This window comes from Stenella coeruleoalba (genome assembly GCF_951394435.1).
Source record: "Stenella coeruleoalba genome assembly, chromosome: 7".
NCBI lineage: Eukaryota > Metazoa > Chordata > Mammalia > Artiodactyla > Delphinidae > Stenella > Stenella coeruleoalba.
Genome location: NC_137153.1, coordinates 46,336,080 through 46,350,969, shown reverse-complemented (window position 1 = coordinate 46,350,969; position 14,890 = coordinate 46,336,080). Strand labels below are relative to the sequence as shown.

Here is a 14,890-nt window from a genome sequence, read left to right as displayed (position 1 = left end):
GCAAGGCGGGAGGGAGGGAGAGGAGGACGAAAGGACGGAGGAGGGAGGGAGGGAATAATAGCAAAAGGATTTTTTTTAAACATAACAAAAATGGTTGCTGAAAGAAGAAATCAGAGATACATGCAGTTAGATGAGTAAACCTTTTGTCTGGTATTTAACCTGTCTCTCCTATCCTTCCATTTCCTTATCAAACATATTTTTAAGCTCCACTGATTTTCTTTCAGCAAATATGATCTTTTGTGATTAAATAGTTCTTAAAGTTCTTAGCAACAAAAGAGCCCCTAAACTGTAAAGGAAAGGGGCTTGGTGACATATTTCCTCATCAAAATTATAAATGTAGTACCCAGAAGTTGAGGGCTATGACACATAGGGAAATAGTCATGAAAATTCAGAAAACTGACTTTTTTTTTAATCTAGGACCCTGCCTTATAAAAATGCAACCAAATTGGAGAATCAGTAATTGACAAACCTTTCTGCATATAGTGACCTCCTATCCTTGTACTACAGGAAAACATTTCCACCTAGAGTCCTTTCACAGAATATCTAGAGACCAAATGAAATCAACCATGATGACAACCAGAGCCAGATAATAATCAGTTTTTACCTGAAGCATCAAGCCAATTAATTTGTGACAACATCCTATCACTTCTGATTCTTGACGTGAAGTTTCAAAGGACTCAAATAGTTTCCAGGTCCATAGCATTCCGGGAACATTTCAATGTGTGGTCTCTTTTAAAATCACATTTATGAGAGAGACAGAAATCTTTAGAGATGGAGTTCTAAAACTGAACTTGAGGTTACAAACCAGTCTCACTAGGTTGATTCAATTAATTCTCAAGAAATACATTATCTTTTTTATATCACATACACAGATTCTTAATGCTAGCAGGTCTTCCTCTGGTTTCAGAGGTTTCTTTCAGAAAGAAAATTGAGCCCTTATTATGTATTTGCCTTCGTTAAATCAATTCAACAAATGAATAATTTGTGTCTGAACATGCAGATAACTATATTTAGATGAGTAACTATTATTTTGTCACATAATAAAATTTCTAATACAGTATATCTTAAGAACATAAACCATCCTTTTTTGAGATTTCAGCAAGATATTTATTCTTGCCTTCTACACAGAGCTCTACCCATGTAATACGTGAATGACAAACCTTATATAAATCCTCCTTGAGATCATGTTATGTGTTATTCTGGAATGAAAAACATGAGTAAATTGGCCTGTTCCACTTTCACTAAATTACACTTATATAATATTAACTTACATATTTACCTTAATGAAAAAGAATAGATGCCCTACACAGATGGCAACCAAACTTCTTCAGTTATCATCAATAGGCAACCCATTTCATTTCAATTCTTAAGATAAAATACCTGACAGCATCTCACAAAGCATTTTCAGCAGGAAGTGCTTCATCCGTCCTGCCTCACACTCTAACTGTATTGGAGGTAATGCGCACTACTGGATGATAATGATAGTATGCTAAAGAACATTCTTCTTTGAAATGTTAACCACTGCTTCTCATTTTTGAAAAGTATTGTGCACTCTTTCAGTAAGTGGCCCAGTATTTCATAAATGCTGGTTCTCTGCTTTTATTTAGTATTCCTAGAATACTCCATGCTCCATCATATTTTTTGTCTTCCTTCAGGATTATTCTTCAAGAGGTTTAACATCACAGGTCGGGTTTGTTAAGAACCACCTTTAGAGGACTCTGAAATTGCACAGCTGAGTGTAAAATGACCACATATGGTATGCACGAACACAAAACAGCACACTGAAAAATACATATATTGCCAGCTACCTAACAGACATGGTGTCATCATGCCAAGCACACACAATACCCACATTTTTTTTATCTAAGACACAATCATCAAACATACTCAGCGCTCACCGTGCTCAAGGCAGTAGCTAGTAGAAATGATTTTTGTTAATGGCTTGATCAAGGATTTTGTCAAAGACAGTGTGAAATGTGAAACTAATCAGATTTCATCGAATAATCTGAACTTCGAGGCCATTTCCCAGCACCCCCGACCCCCAACTCACCTCATACACACAAGCTTAACTTTACCCTCCTTCCTCTCCTGATGTTCTGGCCCTGACTTCCTCCTCAACCTTCTCTCTCGCTCTCTCCAAGTCTATCAGCAGCTTTGCTCTGTTCTCACAGCCAATCTCTTGCGGAAGGAAATCGGTAAAATGCTAGATGGTGAGACTTCACCATCAGGTGAAAAGGAAAGGGGAGGAAAAGAAGAGGGTGTGGTACTCCTTTCTCCACCACACCCCACCCCTCGAGGCGCGCACTCCAGTCCACTGCGGCTCAGGAGAGCACGGCGGGTCCCCTTGCTCACCTCGGAGCAGCCCGGGCCAGAGACCAGCCACCCGGCAGTCTCTGCAGAAAACTTCCCTTTAAGCAGTCAGATATTTAGGGGAGGCGGGCAAAATTAGGAAATAGTTCGAATATACCTCCCACGGAGCTACGGAGGAAGGCTGAAAGGCACCTTTAGATATAAACGGCACATACCCGCACCCTCCACTCCCTCCCATCCTAAGTATCTGGCTGAGAATTCAAAGAGAACCCGGGGTGAAAGGAGAGTAGAGAACGAGGACTGACCTCCCGGGACTGCCCTCAGGGCGCGGGCCAGGATCGCCTCCCCGAAGTGGCTCGGGCTAGGAGCACAGCTTTCCGGAGCTCAGCCCGGATTCGGACCCACGTCCCCGCAGCTCTGCGCGCAGCCAGGAGGCGCGCCGGGACTCAGGCTCCGGTCTCCCGCCCCGGCCGGCTCGCCTCCCCCTGCCGCGCCCACTCCGCCACCCCGCGGGCACGCTCGCTCCCCGCGCTCGCCCCGCCGCCTCCCGGCGCCCCCACACCCACCCGCACCTCGGCGCCCGCTGGGAGCCTCTAGCGGAGGCGAAGGGAACCGCAGCAGCCCCGCGGGGCCCGGGCTCCGACGCCGGCTGCGGGGAGCCAGCCAGGCGGCGGCTGGAGCTTCGCGCGCTCCCCTGTCAGCCGGCCGGAGGCCGCCGCCGCCGCACACACCTGCCCACCTGCGCCAGGCTCACCTGCCACCGCGTCCTAGCGGCGTTCGCCGGTGCCCACAGCGCGCTGTGGCAACGACGGGGTGGGTCCGCGGTGCCAATGGGGGAAAAACAACTCGCCAGAAACACACACACACACACACACACACACACGCACGCACATACACACATCCACGCTGTAAATCAGCCTGGACAGACGAGCCGGCGCGATACCTATTTCCAAAGGGTTCCACAGAGTGTAAAAGTCAGGACCCTCCCTTCGGCTGGCTGCCTCCCACCTGCGCACCGGGGGTACCGGCGACCCCCAGACCTGCCCACCCCGAGCCATTCGCGCGGGTTGTGCAATCGTGTGGCGACGCCGGCAGAGATCATACCAGCTTGCCTCGACCCTCCCCACCCCAGCCCCGGCATCTACTTTAAGTTATTCTTCTTCCTGGCAATTCAGGCGGGTTTCCAGCCCCTTACCTTGCGACGCGGTTAATTCTCTCTCGTGTTCTTAAAATCCAAAGCCAAGGACGCGACGCACACAAGTCCAGAGCCTTTTCCTTGACTCCCCCGCCTCAGCTGGGCCGGCTTTTCCTTCCTGAGGGATCAGGAGAGGGTTGGCGGTTTAAAAGCCCTCGCACTGGAGGTGCCTCCAAATCTTCACGCCTGTGGGGACGGAGAACCGGAGAACCTTCCCGGCATCCGGAAGCCTCCCAGCCCCTCCTCGGTCAACTTGGCTTTCTATTTAATTTTCTTTTTTAACCCCACAGGCCCGTCAGTCAGTTCCCCGGCATCTGGCAGGAAAGAAGCGGATATTCACAGTTGTGGCCGCTCCTCTCTCTTTCTCTTGATAATAAAGCCCCGCCGCCACCTTTTCTGCCCTTAACTTGGAAAATCTAGTCTCTGCTCGGATTAGGTAGGGACTCGGCGGAGGGTGCTGTAAGAAGAGCACATCTTCAGAAACCCATCTCTCCGGGTAGCCCGGCTCTAAGGAAACTTTGAGGGGAGGCAGCGGTAGCCGTGCTGGGCTGGGCTGGGCTGGGCGGGCGGCAGGCTGCGAGTGCTGGGTGAGGACGCTGCGAGTAGGTGGCTGCGTGGAGGTGGGACGCCGGGCAGGCGGCGGGCGGCTGGGTCCCGGCGGCCGAGCTCGGCGTGCGGGCTACACGCACGCACACAGAGACCCGCGTGCGCGCGCGCGCGCGCAGCCACAGACGCACGCCCGGCCCCGCGCCCGCGGCCCCAGGCCACTGGCAAGCGAGAAGTAGAGAGAAGCAAGGAGGGGCAGGTGTTCCAAGGATGCAAATGAAGGGAGGCATCAATCACTCCTCCCTAGTTAACGGAGGGCTACAGGCAGGCAGTTTCTCCCAGCAAGCTCTCAAGTCCGTTCGGCCACCTCCCGGGCCCCTGCCCTCCCTGGCATCTCGGCTCCCTGTTTCTTTTCTTGAGGCCAGTTACTCTCCCAGCACCCTGTTCGAGGTGGCTGGCCTAAAGATTAACCCTGTCCCCATCTCCAGCCTCCAGGGCCATCCCCGCCCCTTCTAACACGGGACTTGGAAGTGGCCGCAGCTGTTTGCAAGGGAGTCTTGAGACTCCCCGAGGTCCTTCGAATAGAGGAGTCTAGACATCGTTTCCTGGACACAATCCCTTCTAATCCCCCCCTTTCCTGCCCACTCCCTCAAGTAGCATTTCCCCCAGGAGCTCCTGAAGCTCACATAGATCTTCCTGGAAGGAACTTTGTAGGGATTCGTGACGCTTAGCCTTTGAAACTGGGCCAATTTAGGGTCTACGCTTATATTGTAAACTGGTCGGTAGCAGGTGAACGGCTCAGCTGGAGAAAGGGGAGGGATTAGGAGTCTGGAGACCCAGCCCCTTTAGCAGCCATTTCCAAGGTTTTGTACCCAGAGTTGCTGCCCGAGTCGCTGCCTAGCTCCTGCCCCAACTTCTTTTTCTTCCCGAGACAGCCGGGAGGGATCCCTGGGTACGCGCAGCTAGGGAGCCCCACGCCGGAGAGACTTCGCTGTCAGAAGCGCCCCAGGCTCTTTCACAGCTCCCCAGGAAGGAGCCTACCCGCGGGAGTTTGTCTTACCCGGACTGGGCTGCTGTAATTGCTCACCGAAAGTAAACTTTTCTCGTTTTTTTTTTTTTAACCCTGGTTCGCCTTTGTGCACTCCGAGGTCGCTACACCTGCAGAGCGTTACTCTGCCTTCCCAAGTACTGGCCAGGCTGTGGACTGCTGCAGGTGTTTTCACTTCCAGTCCTCGCGAATCTCTACACCTTGGGACCTGCCGAAAGAAAACGTAAAGTTGAGCCGCATTGGGAAAGCGCGAGGTTCCTTTGCTCCCGCGCTGGACGCGACGCTCGGCCAAGGTCTCCATCCAGGTAGCTCTTGGAACCAGGGGCTCTTGACTGGCTCTGGGAGTCAGCTTCAAGTTGAAAGGCGATGGAATTTGCCCGGAAGACAGTACCTAAACGCCGAATGTGGATTTGCTAAGGCTCGAAAATGGAACAAAAGGATGATTCGGTGCAAAAGATGAAAGTTGTGTAGATAGGAGCTCTAGCAGTGCTACTCACCGCTCAAAAATCGATCCAGAGCATTCGAAGGTGAGCGTTGCTGCGCCCAGAATCTGCGGACCAATAGCTATTGGGCGCTCATCTGTACTTCAGGGATGAACAGGCTTTGGATTCGGTTTGAGCCGACTCTGTAGGAAGCAGAGAGGGACTGTAGGTTTTAGGGGATGATGGAAAGATCAAGGCTGCCCGTTGGAGCCAGAGGACCGCAACACCCTCCCTCTAAATAGCGTTTGTGCGCAAAGCTACTCACAGACTCGCGCGTAGGGAGTCGGAGTGAACGGGTCTGACACCCCGACTTTCCTTCCGATGCAGTTAAAGAAGAGTTTGAAGCTAAACCGCTGAGCCTGCTTGAAGGAGACGCGAATAGTGAATATGGTGGTGAGATGCTAAAGGATAAAGAGGCATTTCATTTCTGTATTAGTTTGCCAAGAGCGACTTGGTGGGTTTAATATTCCAAGATGTATTTCGGACACTGACTTTTTACAGTTTCAGGTGGAGAATGTTCCCAGTGTTTTCGAACCTGGTATAAATCTATACACTATCTGCTTGCCACAAAGTTTAATGCTTCTTCGAGTAGTGACTCTTCTTCCTAATTAATAAGTAACTGTTCCCGGCTAATGAAGTGGCAATAAGAATTATAATGAACTATTTCCAACAAAAGTTCCCGTCTAACATAATTTCTGATGACATAAACCTGTGGATTAAAAATTAAATATTGTGGCAGACTATTAGGCAAGAATTATAGAACTGTAATCAAGAGACTTGCTGGATGAAGGAAAATACAGAACTCAGAGCTGACTCCTATCCAAAAAGATTTGGGCTTGAAATTCCTTTCCTGGTTGCTGTCGACCCACAAGCAGCTCTCTGCTGCTAATGGCTCTCTTTAAAAGAGTCTTTTTCACTTACCTTGAGTTTTTGGCTTACAAGGTGCATGGGCAGCAGTGGTAATCAGTGGTTATAATACTATTGACATTTTGACACCTTCAACAAAGTAAAAAAAAAAAAAAAGAAAGCCTGTGGATTTATGGAGCCTCTTCAAGAAGCATTCACTTCTCAGTCCTCTTGAAAAAGAAAAAAGTTTTCTCAATGATTTTTGATTGTTGCAAAACCAAACTTAACATTTGTTATTTATTATACAAAAAAAGGGGGGATAGGAATCAATGTTTTCCCTCCCACTTCACACTTTGCTTCTTTGGGGAAAAATAGTTGTCAGTAAACAAGAGAAGCAAATCTCAAGGTCAGAGCATTTGTCCCATTCCCTATACCCTCATATCCGTCTACATTATCAAGAAGAAATTACTGAGACTCAAAGGTACTGTCATCCAAGAGACTTCCAAATCCACGCCCCACCATATTAAAATAACAACTGCATTGTTTTAATGTATATTTCCCTAAATTCTTTGACAAGTGAAAACTGAAATGTATGATAATCTCTTCCAATGGAGACTTTCTTGAACCTTTTATCTCTTCAAGATCATTTCTGTATAAAATGTATTTTCAGAACACTTTTCTTCTTCCCTGGAGGTAGCATTTAATCTATTGGTATATTGAGTTGTTATAGATTAAAGTTATTCTTTGCTTACTGGTATGCCTTTCCCACTGCACTATAAGCTCTGAGAGCAAGGATGGTGTCATATACATGCTGCTTCCTGACACCTAGTACAGAATCTATCACGGAATAGATGTGTATAATAATGATGGTGGTGATAAGGAAGGCTACCGTTTATTAAGTACTGTATGCATGTACATTTTTTCAGTTATCCTCTTCACAACCTACTGATCTAAATTCTGTATACTGAAATTATGGGGCAATTGATGTTTATACAAATTTAACCAAGATCACGAAGCTTTTTTGTCACAAATGAGTTGGGATTAGAATCTACATCTGTCTGACTTTGAAGCCTGCACTATTAACCACTTTATTCAAATAGCCAGGCACCAAATTTTCAATTATTCAAGGTTAAGGGAATTTATATATGTTTTATGCCAAATAAAAGGATATATCAAATTTAGAATACGTTTGTTAGTGCTTATGCAATCTAATCAATATTTAGTTAAGTGTATGAACATTGGAACCGTGTAGTTCTTTTGTGTTAAAATATGATACTGTCTTCTAGGCATTACTATCATGAAAATGCCACATACTGAGTTGTAAATTTCCTTGAAGGGAGAGGTGTCAGGCCACTATGAATTTATGGTTATAGAAATTTTCATTGTTTATTTCCATGTCAATATCCTTATACTAAAAAAAGAAGAGAATGCTATTATAAAGCTTCATTTATGCAAGATAAGTAAGTTCTAGAGATCTGTACAACACTGTGCATATAATTAACAATTCTGTATTGTGCACTTAAAAAGGTGTTAAGAGAATAGATCTCATGTTAAATGTTATTAGCCCAATGAAAAAAAATTTTAAAGAGCCTGGGAACACAGAGAACATTGAATACAGAGTGGCATAGGAACGTGCTACAGAGATCTAGTTGTCGTTTCCAGAGGCTCACTTCACAAAACATTTTTTAAAACATCCATGCCACAGGAGACTAGCTGCTATGGAAGAGAATGAGGAATTTCTCTTCATACTGATATGCAAAGATCTCCATGATATTTTTAGGTGAAAATAGCACGGTGTAATAAGAAAAGACCAGAAATTAATAAAAGTGTTTAGGAACGAGCAGATGGTGTCAAGGATTGAGGTGGGACATTACGTGTTCTTTTGATTGTTGGAACCACATGGAATTTTTACCTATCAAAAGAAAAAAAAAAGACTGTTCTTCAGGGATTTCATGAAAAGAAAACAATAACAGATGCATTTCCTTCATTATTTAAAAAAATAGTTTAAAAAAAGATGAGTAGAAGGTGTTCAAAAACCTGGCATGTGGTACATTTACTCATTCATTCTCAGGGAGAGACCTTGGGGGAAAGAAACAAAGAGAAGTGTCTTAGCTCAGGTTGCTTTAACAAAATACCACAGACTGAGTGGCTAAAAGAACAGAAATTTATTCCTCGTGGTTCTGAAGTCTGGGAAGTCTATGATCAGTGTGCCAGCTGATTCAGTCCCTGGTGGGAGCTCTCTTTCTGACTTGTACATGGCCACCTTCTCTGTGTGTTCTCCTCCTCTCCTGTGGCTTTTCCTCAGTGAGTGCGCATGAAGAGAGAAAGAGAGGGAGAGAGATGTCCCCCTCCCTAAGGCCACTAATCCCATCATGAGATCCCCACCTTTATGACCTAATTTAACCTAATTACTTCCTGAATGCCCCATCTCCAGCTACCATCACATTGGGAGTTGGGGAGTCAACAATATGAATTTGAGGGGAGGGAGATCCTAAACATTCAGTCTATACCAGGAAGTGACCAAGTTTAATCTCCTTGGCAATTAGACCTCCTCTGGGTAAACAGACTAATGATATTTCCTAGGAAGAAGAGGTCTATCACTGTAGTCTCTTTAGGGGGATGTCTCTGGCTAAGGATTACCTCTAATGAATAGAACTGAAGTCTATGAGGAGTGGCTCCCTGGAGAATGTCAGTTAGGTTGTCTAACTAACTGGTATAAAATGTAGATGTGTCATAATGTAAACACTGCCCAATGTGTGAGAAGCCATACACACCTCATTTATTTATTCTGGCCTAGAGTAACATGTCTGTTACAGGAAGGAAAGACCTGGAGAGCCATTCTTGATGAACCTCTTGCTTGTATCCTTGAAATTATTTATTTTAGGTAGAAGCTGCTTATGATCTCTGATTCATAGCAGTAAGATTTTAAAAATCCAGTCCTGTGAATAGCTCAAAAGTTGCTGGTTTAATTCAAATTGTAACAAAAATTCACTAAACATCTTTTATGTACCCGGCACTATTCTAAGAGAACTAGATTTATTGCTTCATTTACTACTACAGCAAACCTATTAAATATTATCTTCATATTATAGACAAGAACACAGTCACAGAGAGGTTGAGTGACCTTGCCATGGTCACACAGCTGATTAACTGGTACAGGCAGGGCTTGAACCTTGACTGTCTAAATTCAGGGCTCAGCTTCTTAACCTGTACTAGAAGGTTCTGTATTAGCTATAAGGTCTGTTAGTGCAAGACTTGGCTGTATTGCTCATCACAAACTCCCCAGACTGTAAATAGTACCTGATCCTGACTGGAAAAAAAAAAAAAAAAACAGGACAGAGGAGGGAGATGAACAAATGGCAATAACATTAACCGAGCATCCTCTGTGTGCCAAGCACTGTGCTAATTACATAATATACATTATTTAATTTTCACAACCCCATAATTTAGGCAATATTACCATCATTCTACAAATGATCAATATTAGGTTAATTATTTCCTCAAAATCTCACCTCCATTAAGTACAGAACCAGGATTTAAACCCAGACTCCATTGCTTTTAACCATCTTAACTGCCTTTAACTTAAACTGTTTTTTTAAACCACAATGTTGTATTTGAAACGAAGGCACTTGCTTAAAATTCAGTAACCATTCTAGTTTTTCCAATTCAAAACACATGCTACAGCAAAATAAACAGAAACTAAACATAGAGTTGGAATAAATATCTCTGTAAAGAGCAGTTGGAGTGTTTTGCTGAAGAAACTACGCAACAGTCAGTGATTTACCACTTGCCATCCTCCTGAGATAAGTGGATACCCTTGTGACAATTTCTGACTTTTTTTTGTGATGAGGGAAGAAACCAGACAAGGTAATGTGGTCAGAAAAAAAGAAAAAGTTCCATCCTTTTTAGAACAACTTTGGCACATCTTATTTCTTATACAAAAGTAGTGCTTGTTTCCTTAAACTGTCTCTCCATCTGTCAGTCAGTAGATTCATAAAGCTATCACATAAAATTTCAAAATTGCGTTCTCTGCTGCACATTAGAAAAAGGAAACAGCCAATAGAAAGCTTTACATCTTTCCTGATTCAAATTGCCCTTTTCCTTAAATCCTAACATAAAGCAATGCTTAGAATGGGAGTTAAAACATGAGCCACAGCTGTCATCTAGGGACCAGCTCACATCGATAGGGGTCACATACCAGGCCAAGGAGTTTGAAAATCACGCTGACAGTAATGGTCATCTTATAAACAATTATCCCTAGATTCATGCAACTCTATTTAATGGTTAGTCTACAGACTCCAGAGTTAGACTCCTTGAACTTGAAGTCTGGCTCTGACACTTATTAGTTGTTTCAATTCTCCCGAGGATAATCAAAGGTTCCTTTAGGAGGGCCTTGTGAATCATTTAGGCAGACACAGGAAGAGGGGGAAAAGATCAGGAAGGGAAATTGTGAGAATGCTACCCAGAGGAATACATTCCAACCAGAATCACAAAGGATGAATTGGCAGTAGCATGAATACAAACAAGGAGGCAGAAACCTATGCAAAGTTTTCAAAAATTGGATGTGGGAAGGAGGTGAGAAAAGAGAGACTAAGAAAGGGAGAGAGAGAGACTTTGGGGTAACCGCAGACAGATGTTTAAACTAAAGTTTAAGGAATGACTAAACCCCAGTAACTCAGAATGTACTGTATTTGAAGATAAGAGTCATTAAGTTAAAACAAAGCTATTAGGATGAACCCCAATCCAATCTGACTGGTGTCCTTATAAGAAGAGGAGATTATGACACACAGAGAAACATTGGGGCTCATAAATACAAACGAATGATCACAAGATTGCAGCCATCAGGAAGCCAAGGAAGAGGTCTCAGAAGAAACCTTGATCTTGGACTTTTAGCCTCAAGAACTATGAGGAAATACATTTCTGTTGTTTAAGCCCCCCATTCTGTGGTATTTTGTTGTGGAAGCCCTCGCAGGCTAACACGGAAGGGAAGATCAACTAAGAGATGGAACTGGAGAAGTCAGCTTGAAGCCAGCCATTGATGGGACTCGCCAATTGCACCTAGGTTGTAAAAACAGCATATTGCAAAAGCTTAGATACATTATTTTAAAAAGCTTGGGGGTAACATTTATAAGCTCATTCTAATAAAGCCACTTTAGAGAAAAAAGAAGGAAGGAGGGCTGACTGGGCTAGTTAGCAATTAAAGATGTGGCCTGAATGAAGGCAGTGAAAACAGATATGAAAAAATGTATAGATTTCAGAGAGATAATGAAGGTAGAAGTAATATGGTTTAGGGATTGACCTGCTATGTGGCAGTGAAGAGGGAGAAGGCTAGAACTGAATATTACCCTTTTCCAAGATAGTAAACAAAGGAAGGAAAGTCTTTTTTGAATTGTTTATTTTTGCTAGTAGATAGTCACAGATGATGATTTAGGCATAGTTAGGGTGACAACTACAGATGAACACACAAAAAGGTCAAAAACAAACATTAAATAGAAAGGTAAGGAAACAATGTAAGATATGTTTTAAGGCAGTATGCAATTAAGTACAAATGTTTGTTTTAAAAAATAGGTGTTATGAATATAAAGAAGTGAGATTTCCTTAACTGGAGGATCAAAAAAGGATTCCTAAAGGTTGGAGTTGCTTCCCCAAGGATGCCGTGCTTGAGCAAGTGAAACTGGAGAAAGAGAGAGGAAATGAGTAAAGATAAAATGAACCAACATGTGGTGAACCTGTAAAAAGGACATTCATACGCAGGAAGTAAAACAGAGGTTGGACAATACAATTAAGGGAAGAATATAGTTGGAAATGGTTTTGAAAGTGAATTTGAATGAGATTATAGAGTTTTGAGGTCTGCGGTGAATATGGAGATGGTATATACTGATTATACTGGGGCTGCATATGTTATTGTCTATGGATCATGTATCAGGAAGGGTAAGGTTGTAAATGATGTCGTGACTTACACAATAAAGTACTTGATTTCTCCTGTAGGAAAGAAATCCGGAGGTGAGCAGTCCAGGGCTTATGTGGTGGTTCCACTGTGTCAGAATCACAGGCCCTATGTTGTTGTGCTCTATGTGGTTTCCATTTCCAAAGTCTCTTTGTGGTCAAAAAGTCATCTGAAATCCCAACCATCAAATAGAGTGGGATGGAGGAAGGGAAAAAGGCAACCTCAAAGTGTCCCACACATAGCATTGCTTAAACATTGTGTATTAACACCAGTTCTTTGTAATTGGGTTCAGTGGTATATTTTGTACTACCTGGAGTTACGGTTTTTAATCTGTCAGTAAATAAAATGTCCTTTAACCTCAAAAAAAGAAGAGTGTCTCACACAATACTTTGGCTAGCATATCTTCACCCAGACTTTAGTTGTTCGGTCACCAGAACTATAAGGCAGATAAAGGGGAAATGTGCTCTTTTAGCCATGTGTCAACCTGCCCAAAGGATAATTGGAGATCACTTACTGAGAGCTAAAGACAAAGTGAATATTCAAGTTAGAAACTGTCCATTCTTGGCCACTGGTTATTTTTGGCTTAAATTCATTTAAACAGAATTACTAAATAGCTATCTTCTTCTTATTGTCCTTAAGTTTCTCTAGATATATTCTTTTAATTTTTGTGTTCTAAATGTATTAGACTTCGCTGTACAATGGAAACAAACACAACACTGTAAAGTAACTATACGTCAATTTAAAAAAAATTTATTAGAATATTTTGGGTTTGCAGGCTTTTGGTTTGGCATACACATAAGTGAAGAAAAAATAGATTTTGGAATGTTTTCATCAATGAGTTATGATTTATGAATAATACAATCTACAATCTAAAATAATGAAATCTTCATGTGACAATGCCACATAGAGTAGGTGATACTACAAAGTAGCACAAAAGTAAGCTTTTGCCACCTTGAAATTTTATAGCATCTAAAACATTCTAACCAATTTATTCATAGTTCCACATCCAAAGAATTATGTCTCTTAATAGACTATAATTCTGAAGAAATTGTTGCTGAAATTTTATTCTAAAGCCAGTAACACAGCATAAAGAATCAGTGAAAAATTTCACTGTTAAATTGAATGTTGTATAACATGCCTCAGCCCTCTGCCAGTTGGGTTTTCTAAAGCTTTGCAAACATCAGGAAGACAAAGTAAAGCTTCTATTCCAAGAAGTGTACTGACAGTAAGATGAGTGCGAGTCTTTCTGAAAGAGTGCCAACACACAAGTGTTCTTAGAGGGGTGATAAAGTAACATAGTGGTAGACTCAGTTGCTGACTGTGTTGACAAATTTTAAGAAAGCAGTGACCCACTTGCCCAATGCAGTGATTTTTTGGAAGAAAATAACACATGGTAAAGTTTTAGTACATGCATTTTACTTGTTTTACTGGGATACAATTTTTTTTTAAATCTCTTTAAACAAATGCTGACTAGTTTTTGTCGTATAAACAATAGATATAGAGAGGGTAGTATCAATACTTGTTTTAGCCTCGTGCCCAAGTTGATCAAAAAGATCCTACAGACCATTTATATTCCTTCATTTCTCACTATACGTCAAATTGTTGAATTACAGCATGATCCACAAAGTCTTAAATGTTAGGTAACCTTATTACCAAAGAGATTATAATTTGCTCTTTCTTTCCTCCATCAAAATGAGAGATGGTAATAGTTAACTATGTGAAATACAGAACAATTTACATTATCCAGAAATGAATTAACCATAATTCTTAACCAAGATTAAGATTCTTAACTCTGCTCCTCCCACAGGAATATCAGGAAAGAGAATAATCAGGCATAATTAACAGGTCAATTTATTTGCTTAGTCTAATATATTCAGCACAGTCTCATATATTTTCATTATTGTGGATTTGTATGTATACAAGATCACAATCTCACATAATTTTATTAGTATCAATCTTTGGTTCACGACACACCCTCACCATTATTCAATGTACGGCCTACTTTAAAAAATGTAATTACTTGATTTTTTTTCTCTAAGAATGTAATAGGCAACCATAAATCTATTCCGCATAACAAAAGTTGGGATCTTAAAAATAATTTACATCTAAACATATGTCCTCTCATCCCATACCTAACCTAATCTTTTACCTTCCCCCAAGTATCATTTTAAATCTCATGTTCATCATTCATTTTCCTTTCTTTATTGTTTTCCTGAATCTGTATCTATTCTAAAATAATTTAATCTATTTATGTATTCATGCTATATTTACTCTTTGGGAGCTTATATTTCCCGTGAATTATTATATTGTATATATGCTGCAGTTCATTTCTTTTGACTGCTTTTTATATGAATATACCACAGTTTATCTAGTCTCCCATGAAAGGCATTTAGGTGATTTCTACATTTCTGCTACTGTGAATAATTCCACTAAGAACATTCTTGTATTTGTCCTGCTGTATTTGTACAATTGTTGAGTCATAGAGGATACGCTTATTCAACAATAGAAAGAAATAT

At 42.2% G+C, this 14,890-nt stretch overlaps 1 protein-coding gene across 2 annotated transcripts in view; it reads right to left on the bottom strand.

Annotated features, from left to right (window-relative positions):
• LINGO2 (leucine rich repeat and Ig domain containing 2) overlaps positions 1-4,282 on the bottom strand; it is a 1,187,073-nt gene extending 1,182,791 nt beyond the window's left edge. For both annotated transcript variants that reach the window (XM_079927035.1, XM_079927036.1), the window contains exon 1: positions 3,506-4,282. The gene's annotated coding sequence lies outside the window, so the exon portion shown is untranslated. The remainder of the gene's footprint in view (positions 1-3,505) is intronic.
• Positions 4,283-14,890: the final 10,608 nt, after the last annotated feature.